The sequence below is a fragment of the Elephantulus edwardii genome, unplaced genomic scaffold (genome assembly GCF_000299155.1).
Source record: "Elephantulus edwardii isolate Elephantulus edwardi_28Jun2011 unplaced genomic scaffold, EleEdw1.0 scaffold00200, whole genome shotgun sequence".
Classification (NCBI taxonomy): domain Eukaryota; kingdom Metazoa; phylum Chordata; class Mammalia; order Macroscelidea; family Macroscelididae; genus Elephantulus; species Elephantulus edwardii.
Genome location: NW_006399950.1, coordinates 73,692 through 96,417, shown reverse-complemented (window position 1 = coordinate 96,417; position 22,726 = coordinate 73,692). Strand labels below are relative to the sequence as shown.

The following is a 22,726-nucleotide window of genomic DNA, read 5'->3' as shown; positions in this document are numbered from 1 at the left end:
TTATTTTACTCATTTCCATTTTTAACATTGTATGAATTAATTTTCTTTTATTTAGTCCTGCCCATACAGAATTTCCATGAACTTGGAGTTATTTGCCTTTTGTTGATTTATGGTCATTGTTGTCGTTAATGTGTTGAGTCACCCGCAACTCATAGAGACCCTAGGTACAATAGCTCTGAACTCTGCTCTATACTGAGCCAGTCTCATTGTTTCCAAAACACCTATTCCCATTAACCCAGTTACTGTGCCATTCCCTTTCATCCAAGGCCTTCCTCTCTTGCACTGTCCCTCCAACCTTGCAAGAATGAGGTTCCTCTCCAAGGACTGGTTCCTGTTGAAACATGAGCCACATATGTCAGATGAAGGTTAAAAATCTTTGCCTCTCAGAAGCAGCCTGGTTTTACCTTTTCCATAATGAACCTGTTTGTTCTCTTGACAGTCCATGGTATGTTCAATATTCTTCTCTAGCACCACAACTTAAAGGCATCGATTCTTCTGTCAGCCCTAGACATTGTCCGAAATCTACTGCATACCAAGTAATTGTGAAGATCATGGCCTGAATCAGATGCATCTTAGTCTCCATACTGACCTCATTACTCTTTGGCACTTTGGAGAGGTCCCTGACAGCAGACATCCCCAGAGCAATTCATCTTTTCATTTCTTGGTTGCTGGTGCCAAGAATATTGATTGTGAATACTAGCTGGCAAAAAAAAACAAAAAAAAAAACGTTAACAATCTCAGTCTCTTCTCTGTCTGTCATTGTGCTGCCAATTGGCCCCATGGCATGGTAAGAATCTTTATTTTCTTGATGTTGAGCTTTAGTCCATATTTCAGATTATGGTCTTTGACCTTCTTTAGCAAATGCCTCAGGTTTCAATTTCTGCAAACAAGGTTGCATCAACTACATAACACAGGTTGTTGATGAGTCTTCCTCCAGTCATGATACTGTATTCCTTATCATAAAGTCCAGTCTTCAGATTATACGTTTCACACACAGATTGAAAAGGTATGGAGACAGAATGCATCCCTAATGCACTCTTTCCTCATTTTGAACTGTGCAGTATTTTCTTGCTCTGTCCTGATGACTGCTTCCTTGTCCAAGTGTAGATTTTACATAAGCACCATTAAGTGCTTTGGGATTTCCCTTCTTAAGATTAGACAAAGTTACTTGTGATCCACATAGTCAAATGCCTTTCTATAGTCAAATAAACACACATAGACTCTCTTCTGGTACTCTTTGCTTTCTGTCAATATCCACCTGACATTGGAAATAATGTCTTTGTTGCCACCACCTCTTCTAAACCCGTCCTATATTGCTAGAAGTTCTCTGTCAATTTACTGTTTCACTTGGTTTTTGTGTGGTTTTTTTTAAATAATCTTCTGCAGGATTTTTCTAGTGATATCAGTGATATTGCTCAATAATTTCCAGTGTTATTGTTCGCTAATTTTGTTGGGTCACCTTTTTTTGGAATGGGGACAGATATGGAATGGAATCTCTTCCAGTTAGTTGGCCAGGTAGTTGTCCTCCAGATTTCTTGGTGCAATTTGCTGAGGATATCCATTCCATTAATTCCTGGGTCCTTATATCTTACCAGTTTCTTCAGAGGAGCTTTAACTTCCTCCATCACCATTGCCTCTTGATCATATGTTGTTTCATGAAATTCTTTTGTGTCAGCCAATTCTTTTAACTGTCCTTTTATTATAATGTTCTAATTATTCAGAGATTAAACTAGCAAGTACACAATTTATTTGAGTGTCAGTGACTTTCCAGAGTCGTGTATATATATTTCTTTCTGCTTTTAAATGAAACCACTCATAGCCTATTGTTAAGCAGCTTAACTGCAATCTAAAAGGCATACAGCTCAAATCCACCAGCTGCTCTGCAGGAGAAAGATGGGCAGTTTCCTCCTGTAAGTATTTTATTGCCTTTGAAATCTGCCTGGAGGGTCAGCTATGGGTTGATTCTGACTCAACAGCAAACAACAACAATAACTTCATTATCTGTGAAATTCATAAAGGACATTTTGAAGAAGATAGAAGAGACAGTATTTTACCGTTTTTCTTAATATGGTTATTTACTAAAAATTAGAAACTCTGTGTGGTTTTCTGTATTTGCATTATTTTAATAGGAAAATTAGTTTTGCAGGAAACGGAATTTTGGGCAGAAAGGGAGAAAAATATTTAATAGTCAGGAGAAAGAAAGACTTCAGTCTTGGAGACAGGGAATAGTGAGACAAAACTGATCCTTCATAATAGTAAAAGTGGAGGATTTCTCCTTGTCAATATAGCAATCTTCCAAGTCAGCATACTCAAGCTTAATATGAAGTGTCTTTCATTGCAAGATAATGTTCTTAGTTGTTGCTGCTAACTGCTGTGTCATAGCAACTCCATGTGCTACTGCATGAAACCTTTTCTCATCCTACACCATTCTCACCATCTCTATTGTACTTAAGTCCATTGTTCAAACCGTCTTATTGAGGATCTTCTTCTCTTTTGTTGACTCTCTACTTTTCCGAGCATAATTACCTTCTCCTAGACCACTAGATACAACCAAATTAAGTAAGACTTTTGGAAGATCAGGGTCCTCTAAAATACAAAGACAGAATAGCCTGTACCTTTAGTTAATGGAACAAGCTAAATATTGTTTTACATAGGATAATTCTTATTTGGGGAACTCTGGTGGCGTGGTTTGTGGGTAACTGAGCTGGTATCCTAACAAGGTTTGAATCCACCAGTAACTCCTCCCATGTGTTAAACAGCCTCAGAAATCCACTAGAGGATCAGCTATAAACCAATTTTGACTCCATGTCAGTAAGTTGAAGGCAGCAGGTAAAGAACTAGGTTTCCAACTGTAAGGAACACAGGAGAAAGGTGTCTTTTATAAACCATGAGGCTTATGTAGGCTTAAGGATCCTATGGGGCAGGTCCATTCTGTCCTAAAGGGACACTAAAGGCTTAGAATCGACTTGATGACAGTAGTTAGGTTTTTTTATTTACTTATTGTTGTGTGTCTCCCTGATAGTGCCAAACCATCTCTATAAAGAAAATTATTTCCCCGAGTAAAATTAAAATTCTCTACAAGTTACCATAAGCTTCATTCAGCTAGTTAGTGAAGCAGATATTTTTAGAAAAATTTTCCAAAAATTACAAAATTTTGCCATATTTTGCTTGTTTTGATGTGATTAACAGTAGCAGGTATATTAATATAGTGGGAATACAGATACTACAATATCACTTCCCCATCCCTCTTTTTTAGCATTTAATCTGGGCTATTTTTATACCAGCATATTTTAAGTATAATTGATTGGGGTTAGGTTTTTTTTTGTTTGTTTTAATGCTTGGTCTTGGGTTTTGGGGTTTTATTTTTAGGGAGAAATGAGCTACAATTAGGTTAAAAAAATGGATTGCTCACTGAATTTCATTGTTTAACACAAAAACTTCCTCTTTTCAGATAATGAGATCTTCGTAATTTTCCACACAAATGGATTTCTACTACTATTTTAAAAAAAATATAAAATAGAGTAATAGAAGTGGATATTTTAACAACCCAAGATGTTTCAAACCAATATGATTTCTGTAATAATTGTTAACTTCATAGTAGTGATTAAAGATTGTTATTTTAATAATAATTATAGTACATCTTTATCTAGGCATCAAATAGAAAGAAAATATGAGGACTTATTTACAGGATGAGTTAGTTGGGTTTTGTGTACCTTCCTATGTTATTTTTATGTGAATGCCTTTCTACAGATTCAGCTCATTTAGTAAAAGGAAACTAACTGTCTTTCATCTTGTTGTTGTTGTGGATGGTAGAGTTGGAACCAATCCCTAGGTAACCTTCAGAAGAGTTTTCAGAGTCAGTTAGTCACATGGGAGGAGATTGTTCATCCTTCCCCACAGAGCAGCCAGTGGCCTCCATCGTGTGCCTTGAGAGTTGCAGCACAGCTTCTTGCCACCAGGATACAGGAAAATACAGTCATTTGCAAATGATTTCATGATACTTTGAAGCCAATAACTTCAAGCTTGAGCTAGGGAACCCTGGGTATACAATCATTAAGTACATAGCTGCTAACAGAAAGGTTGAATCCCCTTCCTGACTTCATGGCAAAAGCAAGGAGAACTGCTCCTGTAAACATTGCAGCCTGGAAAGTGAAAAATTGGTGTAACAGCAACTCACAAACATGTAAAGATGCTCCCAAGTATAAAGTCCGGTCCTGCTGGTCCTTCACTGTATGGTCATCAAGAACGATGATTCTGGATTTCATCCTCCTTAAGTGAACTCTGGTTAAAACAATTGTTATCTGCTTATCTCACCAGGTTGTGCAAAGATTAAGTGAGATGTTGTATGTCAAAGGCCATTAGTTCTTCTGCTGAAAGAGGACAGTTCTTTCCATCAGGTCATAAGGAGATTTCAAAAGAATTATTTATTTTAGTACAAAAAGTGTGTTTCACCCTGCAGAAGGAATCCTCCTTGCCACATGTTAGAGCTTTGGACAGAATTCCATTTCAGATATGTACAATCATTAATTACTATTTATTTCTTATTATCCTTTTGGTTAAGATGAAGTATAGAATTTGTTCTTATCATTTTGGCTAATCACTATAATACTGTCTGTGGAGAGTGATGTTCATTTCTTCTGTAGAGTAAAAGCAGAGAATGCTTTTCTAAGGCTTCATTGAGGAAAGGCAAAGTCACAGCAGTATTTGTCTGCATGGTTTGTGTTTTGCTTTGTTTCTTAAACCACACAGTCCTTAAAGCACTGCAAGATTCTGATGAAAATTCATGAGGACTCATTCTACTCTTGCCTCCCTGCCTGCCTCCCTGACTCTGGCTGTATATAGTTCCCATTTTTAGAACTCTGAGAAAAAAGAAGGTGGCTTCTTCTATGGCACAGGAAGCCTAAATATCACACAAAGTGTTCGCGCAGGTTAGGCCCCAGTTCAGATGAGTTTCTCGCAATTCCCTTGAGCTTAGTTTTGTGCTGTGCTTGTGTGCCTTTGAGTTGCAGTTGGAACTTACCAATAACTGATCCTCCAGTGGGTTTTCAGAAGCAGTACGTTTAAGGGGAAGAGATTGCCCGTTGTTCTCCTGTGGAGCAATTTATAGTTTTGAACTGCATACATTTAGAACTACAACACAGCTTCTTACCAGTGGGCCTCCAGAGTTTAGCCTTAGTATCCGAGAAAAAGAAGCTTAGCTGTGAGTCATATGCTGAGAAAGGAATTATGCCCATAGTGTGGCATGGAACAGGGTGGGATATTGTTTGGTTTTCCTGAAAAAAAAAAAATTAAAAAGCTTCTTTACCTTCCAATGTATCACACAACAATCATCCTTCAGCATTTATCAGAGTTGTCTATAAACTGCAAGTGTGTTTGTGCATAGCATCAGCCTCCCTGTTATTGCAGAAATGTGGGCATAATATACGATTATTTATAGGCTGCTTAATGTCTGTTTTGCTGGACCTGAGGGGTAAATTTCTAGAATTCGAAGGAATTGGCAAAGCTCCTGTTCTATAATTGAGGAGGCTGGTGGCTGAGAGAGCAGGCAGGCGGGGAGGGTTATTTACATACATCTCATTAGGTCTCTGGAAAGAAGCCACAGTTCTGGCTGCATGAGAAAAATCACTGGTTTCACTCACAGAGGGGAGTTTCAAAGGACATTTGATCTAAAGAGCTGCTTCCCTCAACACATTTGCAATTGTGTCTGATTTGGGCTGGGGCTGGGGATTGTGTCCCTGGGTGGTATATATGGCTAACTTTTGGTTGTTAATGCAAAGGCTGGTATTTGACTCCATCCAGAGACACCTCTGAAGGAAGGCAGATTCTATTCTGAAAATTCAGCAATCGGAAGGCGTACGAAGTATAGCTGTGCTGTGAAAGACGGAGTTTCCAATATGGAACTGACTTGATGGCAGCTGTTTTTCCTGTGACTTGCGGGACTGACAGTGGTCATATGGCAAACTCTAAGATGGAAATTCTGGCAGAAGGACCACTGTGAGGAATGACTTACTTTCTGTCCTAGCCAGTACATACTGTCTGGCATACAACTTGTTGGCCCTGTGTGGGATGAGAAATCTGCCTATCCTACCTCACATCACATTGGGAATGGACAATTTCTCAGTTGAAAATTTAAACCAATTTTTAAAAAATAAAGTTAGAACATAATTGGCTTCTCAAAGGACTATGCCCAGGCTTGTGGACTGATCAAAGCTTGAGCACTAAGTCCATGAGTGCTGCTAGCTTGTTCTGAATATCATTGGGTCTTTTTGTGTGAAAATCACATGATTTACCCTCTAAACTGTCGCACTTTTAAAAGTGAAGGTGTAATGCTTGTAATAATGAAGATGTGAGGCGAAGTGGTGTAAATAAGAAGCCCACATCCAAAGGGGACAAGTGGTTCCCCTACTTAAGTCCTTTGAATCCAGTTGCTCATAACAAGGACTGGGCAATGGAGAAGAGTTGGGAACAGCAGCGATGGACGATGAAGATGGAGAGGGGCATTTGAGTAGACTTTGAGCACAGGGCATTTGCTCAGTAAAGGGTACTTGACTTCGGGTCTGGAAGGAATCTGGTAGAAGAAGGATTTCAGAGCTGAGTCCAGGAAATTTTCAGTATGGTGTGTCTGTAGACCTAATCCCCTTGCAGCTGTGGTCTCACTCTTTAAGAATAGGTAAAACAGATGCTGCCCCCACAGCTCTAATCTGAGTTGAAGCCTGTGCAGACTCCTCAGTGGCTTTCTGTCCAGCCTCCAATGACTTCTGTAGGGATCCATTTGACCAGGAACGAACCTGACTGATGAGCCTATTACTGAAGCTCATGTTGTTAAGTTAGTAAATGCCATTGAGTTGAATACAGCTCGTAGCAACCTTATGAACAAAAGATCTGAAACCTGTTCTGCAATTATCATTCCTCTAATGTTCATACAGTTTCCAAAGGCCTGTTGTTTTGGAAATGAATGCCAATCCTGCTTCCAAGCTCCTCTTAACCTGAGAGCTCTGCCAAACCCTGTCTCCGTGAGAAACCATTAAGGCATTTGTCACCCCAGTGCCACAGCATTCAGTATCTCAGCAACCTCAAGTTATCTTAGTACAGTAAACTGACAGACCAGTGCTGTACCACTTCGCTCAATATTCTTCTCAAAAACAATTAACAAAAGCCCACCCACCAGGTCCTGATTGACTTAAACAAGAGGTTTCCAGCCTATAAGTGTTTGTTAAATAGATCCAGGCCACCAATCAGTTCACAAATGATTGTGAACAAAATAAAAAACGAGCAAACCATTTACACCCAACTTTCAACTAAATCAAGAGAACCTAGCCTCCAGATTACAACTGCTTCACACATGAGCCTCCAAACTGGAGACTTAGTTAGGGCCTAACTGACTTTTCAACACAAAGGCCTGTCCACTAGGTCCTGATTGACTTAAACGAGAGTCTACTGAAGCTCATAGTGTGGGTCAAATAATCAAACCCCAGCCACTGATGTCACAGAGATTGTAAGATGACAAAAATGTCCACATTGTCAAAATACAGAATGCTCTTTGAGAAAATCCATATTGATCACATAGCTAATTGTTTTTTAAGACTTTCCAGAAGCAGAGACCAAGTTCAGGACATAGGATCTGTGATACTATATCAACATCATGATAGGATTTTGGGGTGCTCAAACAATTTGGTGGATTTCTGTCTTAGGACCTTTGCTGAGCTCTTGGCCAAAAGTAAAAAGCTCTTCCTCCAGGTTTCAACATGAGTAATAACCTCCCTTAAGCCCTTGCTCATCTCTCCTCAGTGAGTTGATGCCTTCATTGCTAATGCAGCCTCTTCAGAGAGGTTGCCTTCTGCCCTCCACTTTCTTTCTTCTCCCAGGACTTAGAGCATTAATGCACTATAGTTCACACAGTGTAACCAGGGAGACAGACTTGACATGACTACCTCCTTTGCCAGACATTGTAAATTTTCTGCCTTGACAGGGTGCAGTCTTAATATTTTCCTATCCATAGTTTTAGTGGAATATATTTGAGTTTCCCTTTGCTGACAGTTTATACACACACACACACACATAAAAATATATACATGTATGCACATATACATACACATAAATACTCATATGTACATATAGTTCATAGTTTTATATATATAACTATAATTATACCTAGAACTAAAACTAGAACAACTCTAACTCAATAACAACTCTATAACAGCTCTATAACAACTCTACAACAACCCTATAACTCTAACTGTAACTATTATATATTTATATTTATATATACATATACATATATACATACTAGAGATAGAGAGAGAACTTGTGGTTTGAGGCCACCAACTTCTCCACAGGGGAGAAATGGGCAGTTTTCTCCCATGTGATTAACTGCCTCTGAAAACCCACTGAAGGGTCAGCTATGGGTCAGTTTTGACTCAGTGATATACAACAACATATGTATATTTGTATCCAGAAACTCTATGAACTTTGATAAATGTTGGTAGTTGTAGAGGGTCTTCATAGGGTCAAGCTGTGCTTGACTCGAAGGCAATCAACAATAATATTGTTGCTGCTTTTATGTGCCATCAAGTCACCTGAGACTCATAGTAATCCATGCACAACAACCCTAAACCCTGCTCTATCCTTTGCCAATCTCACTATCTCCTACAAACCTACCCCCATTACCCCGTCACTGAATCAGTTTACCTCATAGAGGATCTCCGTCCTTCTCCAAGGATTGGTCCCTCCTTGCACCATGTCCAAAGTATGTCAGAAGAAGCTTCAGAATCTTTGCCTCCAAGGAGCAGCATGCTTTAACCCTATCAAGGATTAACCTGGTCATTTTCTTAGCAGTCCATGGTATTATTCATTAATCTTCTCCAACACCACAGCTCAAAAGTGTCAATTCTCCTTCTGTTGTCCTTAATCATTGTCCAGCTATTTGACATAGCAAGTGATTGCAAAGACCATGGCCTATATCAGGTACACCTTAGTGTCCAGAGTGACACCATTGCTCTTCAATACTTTGGAGTTGTCCTTAACAGCAGACTTTCCCATCACAATGCACCTTTTAATTTCCTGGCTGCTGGTGCCAAGAGTGTTGACTGTGGAGCCAAGCAAACTAAAGCTGTGAGCAATCTCAATCTCTTCACCATCCATCCTGATGCAGCCGATTGGTTCAGTGGCGAGAATCATTGTCTTCTTGACATTGAGCCTTAATCCATACTGAGGGCTACAGTCCTTGACCTTCTGCAGCAAGTGCTTCAGGTCCTCCTTAGTTTCAGCAAGCAGGGTTGTGTCATCTGCATAACACAGATTGTTGATGATTCTTCCTCCAATCCTGATGCCACACTTCACCTCATACAACTGAACCTCCCAGATAATCTGTTCTGCATCAAGATTGAAAAGGTATGGTGATAGGACATATCCCTGATATACACCCTTCCCAATTTAGAACCATGCAGTGTTTCCTTGCTTTGTTCTGACAACTGCCTTCTGGCCCAAATACTGGTTTCACATTAGCACGATCAAGTTTTCTGGGATTCCCATTCTTCTCAGAGTCAGCCACAGTTTGTTATATGGTCCACACAGTCAAATGCCTTTGCATAGTCAATGAAACATAGACAGACATTATTCTGGTACTCCTTCCTTTCAGCCAAGATCCATCTGACATTAGCTATATGTGATATCAATGCTATTGTTCGATAATTTCCACACTCTCTTGGGTCACCTTTCTTTGGGATGGGAACAAATACAGATCTCTTCCAGTCACTTGTCCAAGAGAGTTTCCTCCAGATTTCTTGACAGAAGTTGGTGAGCGCACCTAGGACAGCATCTGTTAGTTTAAATATGTCAGTTGGTATACTGTCAATTCCTGGGGCCTTATTTTTATGCCAGTTCCTTCAAGTAGCATGAACTTCTTCCTTCATCACCATAGGCTCATATGTTGTTTCATTAAATTCTTTGGTTTCTGCCATTCCTTTTGGTACAGTGACTCTGTATACTCTTTCCATCTTCTTTTAATACTTCCTGGATACATACATGAATAAACTATAAATTTATATCAGTAAATAAACTCTATATTATAGGGAGCTGCATTGTAATTCCAAAGGCATACCATTTGAATCCACCAGTTGCACCCTGGAAAAATAATTAAATTCTCCTGTGTGATTATCAGCTTCTGAAAAACCATTGGAATGTCAATGATGGGTTGGTTCTGACTTGAGAGTGTAGAACAATAATAACAATAGTATTATGCAATGCTGACAATTTTTATTTTCTTGAGTTTGAGATGCAATCCAAGACTATGTTATTTTGATCTTCTGCAACAAACAATTGAAGTCCTCCTCACTTTCAGCAAGTAAAGTGTGACATCTGCATAACAGTTATTGACGAGTCTTCCTCTGATCTTAATGCCACATTCTTCTTCATGGAGTTCAGCTGCTGAAATAATTTTCTAGGCATCCAGATTAAATAGGTATGGAGAAACAACACAACTCTGACCAACACCTTTGTTCATTTTAAACCATGTAGTGTTTCGTTGCTGTGTTCGTATGAAAGCCACTTGGTCTAGGTATAGATTTCACATGAACACAGTAAAGTGTTCTGGGATTCTTATTCTTCTCAAAGTTACCCATAACCTGTTATGATCCACACAGTCAAATACCTTTGCATAGTCTTTGAAGCATAAATATACAGTCTTCTGATATTTTTTGCTTTCATGCAGGATCCATCTGACATCAGCAATAATATCCCTGGTGCCATGGCTTCTTCAAGATCCTCCTGTGTACTTATGCACACATACATATTGTGATATTGTTTTTTATATATTACAAAAACAGGAGAAATAAAAATCAAAATGGATGTCAGAGGACATACGAAAGAGTGCACTGGAATTTCAAGAAGCCAAATCTAAAAGAAAACTTGATGAAGTGAAAGAGTTGAACAGACGAATTTAAAGGGCAGACCAAGAGGATAAAGCAAAGTATTATGAAGTAATGTGCAGAGAGCTGGAATTGGAAAATAAAAAAGGGAGAATTCGCTCTGCATTTCTCAAGCTGAAAGAACTGAAAAACAAATTTAAGCCTCATGTCAGAATGTTGAAAGATGTTATGGGCAATATGTTGAATAATCCAGAAAGCATCAAAAGAAGATGGAAAGAATACACAGTCACTATACTGGAATGAATTGATTGAAAAATTTCAGGAAGTACCATATGAACAGGAGCCAGTGATAATGAAAGAGGCTGTAGAAGCTGCATTGAAGGCACTGGTAAAACACAAGGAATTGATGGGATACCAGTTCACTTTTCATTTAACAAACGCAGCCTTGGATGCACTCACCAGCCTACAGGAAATTTGAAGGATGCCTGTGTGGCCAAAGAATTGGACGAGATCCATACTTGTTCCTATTCCCAAGAAGGGTGATTCAACTGAATGTGGAAATTATCTAACAGTATTATTGATATCACATGCAAGCAAAATACTGCTGAAGATCATTAAAAAAAATGGCTGGAACAGTGCATAGATAGGGAGTTGTCAGAAGTTCAAGCAGAATTTAAAAGAGGCTATGGCACCAGGGATATAATTGTTGATGTTAGATGGATCCTGGCTGAAAGTAAGGAATACCAGAAGGTTTATTCGTATTTTATTGACTATGCAAAGGTGTTTGACAGTGGATCATGATGAGTTGTGGATGACATTGAGAAGAATGGGAATCCCAGAGCACTTGATTGTGCTCATGAGGAACCTATACGTAGATCTGGAGGCTGTTGTGCAAATGGAGCAGGGGAGCATTGCAAGGTTTGGGATTGAATTAGGAAGGGATTGTGTCAGGGTTGTATTCTATCTCCATACCTGTTCAATATATATGCCGAGAAAATTATTCAAGAAGCTGGACTCTATGAAGAGGAATGTGGCATCCAAATTGGAGGGAGACTCATCAATAACCTGCATTATGCTGCCAACACAACCTTGCTTGCTGAAAGTGAGGAGGACTTGAAGCATTTGTTGCAGTAAATCAAGGAATGCAGCCTTTAGTAAGGATTGTGTCTCAATCTCAAGAAAACAAAGATTCTTACCACTGGACCAGTAGGCCAGGTCATGATGGATGGAAAAGAGATTGAAACTGCCAACAGCTTCATCTTGTTTGGATCCACAGTTAACAGCCTTGGAATGAGCAGTCAGGAAATAGGGCGACACATCACACTGGGGAAATCTGCATTTAGGGACCTTTTCAAAAAGAAAGGTAGTGTGGCAGTTTGAGAACTAAGGTGCTTCTGATTCAGACCATAGTCTTTCCAATTACTAGCTATGCATCCAAGACCTGGACAGTGAATAAGGATGACGGAAAAAGAATTGATACCTTTGAGCTGTGGTGTTGGAGAAGAGCACTGAACATTCCATGGACAGCCAAGAGAATGAATAGATATGTCTTGGAGAGGGTGCAAGTGTTGTGTTCTTTGGAGGCAAGAATGATGAGGCTTCACCTCACATACTTTGGACATAGTACTAGGAGGTGCTATTCCTTGGAGAGGGACATGATACTGGGAAGACTCGGCGAAGGAGAGGAAGACTGTCAACCAGGTGGATTGACACGTGACTGCTGTAATAGGCTCTTGTGTGTCAGGAAGGGTGAGGATGGTACAGGACAGGATTAGGTTCAGATCTTTTGTTCATAGGGTCGCTATGAGTCACACTCGATTTGATGGCACCTAACATCACCACCACAACAAATTGTGTACACACACACACACACACACACACACACACAAAGTCAGGTGGACCCTAAATCTTCAGTGTGGAGGCTGATGTATGAAGAAATTAGATTCTGGAAGGTGGGATATTTTTGTTGGTTGAGGGTTGTGTGTGAACTGTTTGGTTTGGTTTTGGGGTTTGTTTTGGTTTTGTTTTCTATTTGGGGTTTTTTTTTGTAATTCGTTTATAATCAGGTGTGAGCTAATTGGATTTGCTGGATGTAGCTGGTATTAATTGTGTTTGGGACTAACATTCTTCTAAGTGGTACAGCACAGGTCTGTCAAGTTGCTGTACTGAGGTAACTTAGGGTTACTGTGCCAATGATCTGTCAAATGCCATGGTTCACATGGTGAACAGTGTTTGGTGGAGCCCCCAGATTAAGACAAGCAGGAGTGGTATCCACTTCCTAAACAACATGCCTCTGGAACTCTATATATATCGTTTCATGGGAGGCTTCCACTTTTCTTTTAAACTCTCTTCTTCTTAGTGTCTATTACTGTCACTGCTATCAAGTGAATCGCAACTCAGAATTACCCAGTAGGAAATAATTGAACAGCTGATGGAGTCTCCAAGTCTGTAAATTTTAATAGATACATATCTTTCTCTGGCAGAGTGGCCTGTGGACTTAAATTATCAAGCTTTTGGCTAGCTGTTGAATTCTTTAACCACCACACCACTCAGGCCCCCTTTTCCTCTTAGTGTGCAGTAGAAAGTCATTGAATTTAGATAGGAATCATGTTAAGCTTTACCTCAGTTGTCTTTTGCCCTACTCCCATTGTTAGCCTATTTAAAAGAAAGAGATTGGATAAATATGATTCCAAATTATTCCTAGTTATGGCCTTCCAGACATAGGATATTCAAGAAGGATCATTTCTAAGCAGAATATATTAAGATAGCCTAAATGTTAAAAATTTGCCAAGAAAAATGGGAATCCTAGAACATTTGGTCGTGCTAATGTGAAACTTATACTTGAACCAAGAGGCAGTCGTCAGAACAGAGCAAGGAAACACTGCATGATTCAAAATTGGGAAAGGCGTAAACCAGGGATGTGTCCTGTCTCCATACCTTTTCAACCTGTATGTAGAACAGATCATCTGGGAGGCTGGGCTCTATGAGAAGAAATGCAGCATCAGGATTGGTGGAAGATCTATCAACAATCTGCGTTATGCAGATGACATAATCCTGCTTGCTGAAACTGAGGAGGACCTGAAGCGCTTGCTGCAGAGGGTCAAGGAATGCAGCCTTCAATATGGATTGAGGCTCAATGTCAAGAAGACAAAGATTCTCACCACTGGACCAATTGGCAGCATCAGAATGGAAGGTTGAAGAGATTGAAATTGTTCACAGCTTTAGTCTGCTTGGCTCCACAATCAACATGCTTGATACTAGCAGCCAGGAAATGAAGACATATTGTGATGGGAAAGTCTGCTGTTAGGGACCTCTCCAAAGTACTGAAGAGCAATGGTGTGTCTCTGGAGACTAAGGTGCGTCTGGTACAGGCCATGGTCTTTGCAATCACTTGTTATGCATCAGAGAGCTGGACAATGACCAGGGAGGATCGAAAGAGAATTGATGCCTTTGAGCTTTGGTGTTGTAGAAGAGTGTTGAGGGTACCATGGACTGCTAAGAAAACAAACAGATACATCCTGGAGAGGGTTAAACTGGGCTGCTCCTTGGAGGCAAGGATTCTGAGGCATCGTCTGACATACTTTGGTCATGTTGGAAGGAGGGACCTGTCCTTGGAGAAGGACATCATGCTTGAAAGGGTGGAGGGCAGGCTCAGGAGGGTAAGGCCCTCTGGGCGGTGAATTGATTACGTAACTGGGGCAATCAGGATGAGTGTGTCAGAGACAATGAGATTGGTACAGGATAGAGCAGAGTTTAGAGCTGTTGTACATAGCTGTCGCTATGAGTCGCAAGCGACTTGATGGCACACCACCACCACAACAACAAACAGATTCTATTTGCCTCAAATTCAAGGCAGAAGATCAGGAAATGTGCAAAATCTCTAAAACTGGGAAAAATAGGATTGTACCTTCAGGGTCTCTGATGAACATCTGTATCTGTTTCCAAAGTCATCAAAGAGTGAATATCAGAGACTCGGGTGTACAGCACCCTATTTAAGCCCTAGATATGTAATAGCTTCCTTCCTTTTGGATGTTCAAAACCTTAGCCCTGATGCAGGCAACATTGCTCATCTCTTTCCTCTGTTTGTAATCCTTAAAGAAGAATATGAGGCAAGCATGAAAAGCAACCTGTAACAGCTAAGAGAGAAAATCACAGAGAGCCTGAGTAAGAGATCTAGATTATTCCATGTTCTTCACAGAATAGCTAAATTATTAGTTTTGTTTCTAGCCTTCCCATGGTTCTGTGTGGCTCTTGAGTGGTGCCTGGAATTTTGCTTTTTAATAAACATCTCCATAATTCCTAGACCAATGGTCCTTAGCTCATACATTGAAAGAAACTAAGCTAGATGCTATGTCATTTCTAATAACTTTGCCTATTCTGTGAAGAACATGGAATAAGCTAATTTATTTTACTCAGATTTTCTATGATTCTATAAAGAAGCTACAAATGGGAAAAAACACACACAAATAACAGCGCCTGTTGAGTCAATTTGAACTCATATGACCCTATGATTCAGGGGTATGAAATAAGTCTCAGTAATGTAAATATAACAATAAGAGACAACTACAAGAGCTAAAATCAAAAGAATATGAAGCAACCCGAGTGTCTTATAGCAATAATCCATTGCTAAAGAAAATGTACTCTTAGTGCCTTCTATGAGAGAGAGAGATTCTGTCCCTACGTAGTAGATAACTGAACACCAGATGATAACAATAGTTTATTGGTCACATATGCTAATAGCTGGGGGAAGAAGAACATCATGCAAGAAAGGCCACATGAGAATTGCACTCAAGCCATTAAACAAGGGTTGATCAGAGGCATATTTTGTAGTTTGAAAAGTATGGGATCCTTGGCTCCCAGGAGATGATGTGATTAGCTTGTTTGAATCCTTTTGCATGCCAACAGAAAGCTGAAACCCGAACTTGGTGATAAGCAGGAACTGTGCCTGACTCCCAGGATGAGGTGGGCTGCTAGGCTGGAACACTGTTTGCAGAGCAGAGTTGTCAGGGTAAATTAGTTAGACCATTTGAAATTTTCTTATTTTATACAGATGTAAGTCAGCACATAATGGTGAAACTTTCAGTCTGATCTGACAATTGACCCTTTGATGCATTGACTTTTTTTTTATAATTCATTTTGTTAAGATTAGTAGCAAACCATTATTAGAAGTGTTGAATCAGTATTGTCCCCAGTGTTTTACCTGCTGTGTAAGCCCATGATTGCCAGCATCAGCTGTTCCTCGTTTGTTCAGTTCCCTGGCTCCTCTGTGTGCTTTGGGCTCAGTGGTTTGCTACAAAGTCTCTCAGAGATGGAGAGTCATCAGGAGAATAACATGTGGTTTTAGGAATGCAGGCTGATCTTTCAGGAGCTGGGGGGCAATGGACTGGGATCCTATAGACTGTCAGTTGTGGCCCAGCAAGCATCATGGCAAGTGTGGGTGATGCAGAATGGATGCTGTGTCTCAGGAAGGCAGCCTGTTAGAGAAAAGCAACTAGCACTGAGGTACCATGAACTTATTTTCTAAGCCTCCAGTAGGGTCTGACTTGTATCACACCCTAATCCACTCTCCTTAATGCAATAATTACTTCAGCACAAAATAAACAGTTAATGATTGGCTAGGAAAGACACATGGATGACAAACCTTAGATACCCAGAACATTAATTTGAACTTTATCGTACCTGATTCTTGAAGGAAATATGAGAAATGCCTCTTTAGAAAGCAAAATAGGCACTTGACCAGAAAGGATAAGGTCACTTGGTCAGGTGGGATTTAAACAGATGAACTGAAGTGTTTGTGTGATGTTAGAATAAGGAGTGAATGGACCTAGAAAAGGTAGATTTATGGTAATCAGTGCCTGTGGCAATAGTAACATCTAGCAAGGGTTCATTTGTCACATGATAAGTAATATAGCTTAAATTTTATTTTTCCTTTATCTCAGCGTGAAAAAAACTGGGGCCATCCCTTTTTAGTCTCCAATTCCAGCTCGTTGCACATTCCACTGAAATATTTTGTCTTCTCAAGCTTGCCTTTGAAATCTAGCTTTTACTTCAGAATATCCAACCCACCAACCCCTTTTTTTTTCTTCTTCGTGATCTATCTAGTGTACTTTTAAGAGTTTCTTCTGACATTCATTTTGGTTTTTTATTTCTCCTCTGTCTTTGTAATGATCTTTTGCTCTCTTCATGGATGATATCCTTGATATCATCCCACAACTTATCTGGTCTTCAATCATTAGTGTTCAATGCTTCAAGCCTATTCTTAAGATGATTTATGATACTCAATTTCTTCCTCTTTGGCTATAGATGTAGGAACATATATTTGAATAATAGTCTTATTTATGGGTCCTTCTTGTATGTTTATGGAAAATATAATTCCCAATATAGTATTTCATTATAGAACTTGAAATTGATTTTTTTTTTATGAATGCAACACCATTATTCTTCTGTTCTTTATTCCCAGGATAGGTGATTTTCTTATTCAGAGTAGTCAATGCTAGTCCATCTCAATTTTCATGTGTCCCATTTGATTTTTTTTCTTTTAAACATTTTAGAGATAAAATTGCAACTGTCAGAAACTCCATCTTATTTGGATCCACAATTAACACCCTTGGGACCAGCAGTCAGGAAATCAGGAGGCTTATTGCACTGAGAAAGTCTGCAATTAGAGGCCTTTCCAAATTATTGAGTACCCCTCAATAATGATGTCTGTTCGAGGACTAAGGTGCATCTGATTCAGGTCATGGTCTTTCCTATCACTTGCTATGCATCTGAAAGCTGAACAGTGACTAAGGATGACAGAATTGATGCCTTTGAGCTGTGGTTTTGGAGAAGAGTACTGAACATTCCATGGACTTTCAAAAGAACAAACAAATATGTCTTGGAGAAAATTCAAACAGTGTTCTTTGGAAGCAAAGATGTTAAAGCTTTACCTCACACACTTTGAGCATGTTGCTAGGAAGGGGCGTTTCTTGGAAAGGGTATGATGTTCAGAAAGGCAGATGGTCAGTGAAGGAGAAGAGCCTTGAAAAGGTTTGACACAATGACTACCACAATGGTCTCTAATGTGTGAATTGTGAGTATGAGACAAGGTTCAGATCTGCTGTTTATAGGATCGCTACGGGTCGTACTCGACTTGATGGCACCTAACAAAAATAACAAGTAGTGTTGCTGGAATAATGGAGCTTTAGCAGCCTAGTTCTTTCAGCCTGAGAAATGACAAGCAAATTAGTCCTTTGTTATTCTCTGACTCTAACTAGTTACGCATTTCATTATAATATTTTGTATCATCCTCTTGAGCTGCCTTTTTAAATCTTATACTGAGCTCTATTACTTCAACATTTCTTTCTTTCCTTCTCACTTCTCAACACTCTAATTTTCTTAGTTTCTTTTGACCTCCACTTTGGTTTGTTTGGGGTTTTTTCTTTCTTCTTGGTCCTTCTTTGTAATGACCTTTTGCTTTCTTCATGGATGATATATTTGATGTTCTCCCATAGCCCCCCTATTCTTTGATGATTAGTGTTCAAAACTTCGAACATGTTCTTGAGAGGATTTTTTAACTAACCTGGGATAGACTCAAGGTAATGTTTTAGTTCCTGTGGACTGATTGTCACATGAGCAGTTGATGTTCCACATTTGGTGCCTGGTCTGGTTTTGACTGTAGGTATTTTGCTTCTCCAATATTTCTTCCCACCAATATACTGAGTCTGATTCCTATGCAGTTCATCAGGTGAGGTCCATGTCTAAAGTCACTATTTGAGGGTTTTAAAAAAAAAACAGTATTTGTTATAAATAAATCATTGAGTGCGTAAAATTCAGTCATTTGATTTCTGGCCTCATTTTTGTCACCAAGTCATTACTTTCCAACTACCATTCCTTCCTCATTGTTTCTGAATTTTATATTCCAGTTACTCATATTTATAAATCCATCTTGATTGTATGTTTGTTTAATTTTGATTGCAAAAGTTATTAAAAAGCTTCAATCTCCTTTTGTTTGGCTTTAGTTGTTTGTGTACATATTTGGATAATAGTCATATCAACAGATCTTGCTAGTATACATATGAATATTATCCTGTCATTCACATCATTGTACTTCAGGATGGATCTTGAAATTGCCTTTTTAACTATGAAAGCAACATCATTCTTCCTTAGTTTTTCATTCCCAGCACAGTAGATCATGTGATTGTCTGATTCAAAGTGACCCATACTTGTCCATCTAAGTTCACTGATGACTAGAATGTCAATTTTCATGCATTCCAGGTACTTTTGATTCAGGCCATGGTCTTCTCAATCACCTGCTACACATCAGAGAGCTGGATAATGAATAACAATGAAGAAGAATTGATGCCTTTGACTTGTGGTGCTGGAGAAGATTACTGAATATTCCATGGACTGCCAAAAGAACAAACAGATATGTCTTGGAAAAGGTGCAGCCAGAGTGCTCGTTGGAGGTGAAGATGGTGAAGCTTTATCTTTCATACTTTAGACATGTAGCTAGGCAAGTCTATTCCTTGGAAAGGGATGTCATACTTGGAAAAATGGAGGGTCAGCTAAGGAGAGGAATCCTTCCAACAAGTGTGTCCGAGATAATGAGGATGCCATAGGACAAGGCCGGGCTCAGGCTGGCTGTTCATAGGATTGCTGTAGTCATAGGTGATTTGATGGCACCTCATGACAACAGTGGCCTAGTGAGCTTGGGCGATGCTGTAGGATCTGTGCTGCAGTCCCAAAGGCATATGGTTCACATTTATCCAACAGTACGTAGTTCCGATCTACCAGCTTCTATGTGGGAGAAAGATGGGCAATCTGTTCCTGTGTGATTTACTGCTTCTGAAAATCTACTAGAAGGTAAACTATGAGTCTGTTCCAACCTGATAGTACTCAACAACAGCAACACAACAGCTAGAATAATCCTTAGATGTGAAAAATAACTTTGCCTCATATGCTTTGGAATATATTAGAAATTGTTAGTAGCCAAAAAAAAAGGAAAGTGGTTAATGTAATAAATTGACATAGTGATTACAAAAAATGGGCTCAAGCACAGTAATGATTGTGGATGGTATAGTATTTCATTCAGCTGTACGCTGAGACACATACATGATGGAACCTAGTTATAACAACTTATATAAAAATTCTTTAAGGAGTCCATTATGACCCTCAATTAAAGCAGATTCCCAGGACCTGGACAGGAAGTGAAGCTCTACTGAAGACATTGGAGGGCATAGAAGTTTGTGCTCTAGAAGCTGAAAGGAGAGCTTTAGTTGTGGTAAAGTGTTGGATTTTTTAAATTTTTTTATTATTAATTTAATGAAAGTATATAGACACTTTGGATTTCCATTCATTCATTGTGGAGCTTTTCTCTCTGCCCCCCTGTCCTCCCCCCAGTTTGCTCTCTAGAAGAAAAATTATTTCATTCTTATACAATCCCTCCCCCCAAGTCCACTCCACTATGCAACCTTCATTCTGGATTTCTGTCATAACAATAATACCTAATCACATATCCTTTTTAACAGTTCTCTCCCTCATCTGTTTCAATGCAGTATACATTATTTATCTCATCTTTTAGTCTCCCTCCAACCCTGATGTTGGTCCCATTTCACAACAGTGCCACTATGCAATATTTGTCCTTTTGTGACTGAGATAGTTCACTCTTTCCATTCTAAATTAAATTGGAGATTGCCTTATCCATCTCTTGAAGAATGGAATTGGTATTTGTATTGGGATTGCATTTAACATGTAAATTGTCTCTGGTAGTAGTGTCATTTTCACAATATTGAATCCTCCTATCCATGAGCAATGAATATTCTTCCACTTCTCCAGGTCTCTTTTTTTTTCTGTGGTAATGTTTTGTACATAGGGTTTTCAGAGGCCTGCTATTTCAGAAGTGGATGGCCAATCCTTCTTCTTAGTCTTGTCTTAATCTGAATATTTAGATTTAGAAGAGTATCTGACAGACAAGCAATATGTGGAGCAGTGAAAGATAAATCCCTCATTGTGGAGTGTCCCTGCCCTTAGCCCAGTGACTTGACCCACTTATTTCCCAGCTCCACCCTCCACCAGGATAGGATACCCATTCACTTCAATCAAATCCCTTCAGAATTTATCTTCCATTGTCCGACCCATGATCTGACACCTTGTATCTGAACCTTTCTTGGCTTCTGTGATTCTGAACACGCTGACTGCTGAAAATTGTTTTATGCTGTGTCCAGTGTCTCTTAAGTTTAGTTTTACTGTCTCCAAAGGGTAGGTGATGTGTCCTGTAGAACTCTTGTATAGATTCTTTTTTACTTCTTGGCCTGAGGGCCGCATCCACAATTAATACCTTTGGTACCAGCAGTGAGGAAATCATGAGACATATTGCACTGGGAAAGTCTGCAGCTAAGGACCTCTCCAAATTAGTGAGGAGTAATGATGCCAGTTTGAAGACTAAGGTGTGTCTGACTCAGGCTGTGGTCTTTCCAGTCACTTGCTGTGCATTTGAGAAGTGAACAATGAATAAGCATGACAAAAAAAAAAAAAACAAACCCACAACCAAAAAAGCATTGACACCTTTGAGCTGTCGTGTTGAAGAAGAATACAAAACTTCCATGGACTGCCGAAAGAATAAATAAATATGTCTTAGAAAGGGTGAGTGCTCTTTGAAATGCTCTTTGAAAACCAGGATGATGAGGGTTCGCCTCACATACTTTGGCCATGTTGCAAGGAGGGGATATTCCTTGGAGAAGGGCATGATGTTCAGAAAGATAGAGGGTCAGTGAAGGAGAGATAGACCCTCAGCCAGGTAGTTTGACACAGTGACTGTCACAGTAGTCTCTAATATGTCAGGATGGAACAGGATAGGACAGGGTTCAGATCTGTTGTTCACAGAGTCTTTATGAGTTGTACTCCACTTGTTGACACCTAGCAACAAAAATAGCATAACTATGTGTGATACAGTTGGCTCATCCAATTTTTTATATTTTTATATGTTTGCATACAAACTGTGTGTACATTGTGTTCCATTCATGTACATTTTGTATCACACATTCCTTCATTCACATTGTATTTCATAAAATCATTCGTATAAATTGTGGTTGTTGTTATGTGCTGTCGAGTCACCTGTGACTCATAGCAACCCTTTGTCCAACAGCCCTAAACCCTGCTCTATCCTGCACCAATCTCACTGTCTCCTACACACCTACCCCCATTACCCCAGTCACTGAATCAGTTCACCTCATAGAGGGTCTTCCTCTCCTGTGCTGTCATTTTATAAAACAAGTCAATATAGGTCTCTGCCAATTTTTGCAACATCTTTTTAAAATTATTTGTATCTCCTGAATAAGGGCGTTAAATGAATCTCTTTGTAGAAGGATGCCATCAATACACTATCATACCAATGGTTCTGTAGAAAGATGGGTATGGTTAAGTTTTTGTTTGTAGATGTCTGTTGGGACACTGCATCCCTATCTTGGTATCAGTGTGCCATGCTGCTTTAGAAGTAAAAGCAATATGGAGATGAGAGGTTATAGAAATAGACAATGAACAGAACACAGTATGATAGAAGAATATTTACCAGTTTTTTACTAGATATTTGGTTCGTCTTCGGAAGCACATAGTTGGTTCTTACTTGTGGTGCCCCTGTAGCCAACTGAACACAATACTGTCCTATCCTTCATCATCCTCATAATAGTTACTACGCTTGAAGTCATGTTAAAGCCCCTGTGTCCATCCATCTCCTTGGTGTCCATCCATCTCCTTGATGATCTTCTGTCTTTCTCTAGAGTCAAGTACCTCCTGATAACATGTCCAGAGAACTTGAGACCAAGTTTTACCATCCTCACCTGTAAGGAATATTTGGACTGTACTTCTTCCAAGACAAATAAGAC

General features: G+C 39.4%; 1 protein-coding gene and 1 pseudogene across 2 annotated transcripts in view; one reads left to right on the top strand and one right to left on the bottom strand.

Moving 5' to 3' along the window:
- The window catches only part of LOC102846457, a 45,311-nt pseudogene extending 38,493 nt beyond the window's left edge, over positions 1 to 6,818 (bottom strand).
- The window catches only part of GRM7 (glutamate receptor, metabotropic 7), a 730,124-nt gene that overhangs the window by 655,238 nt on the left and 52,160 nt on the right, over positions 1 to 22,726 (top strand). The window lies entirely within an intron of this gene.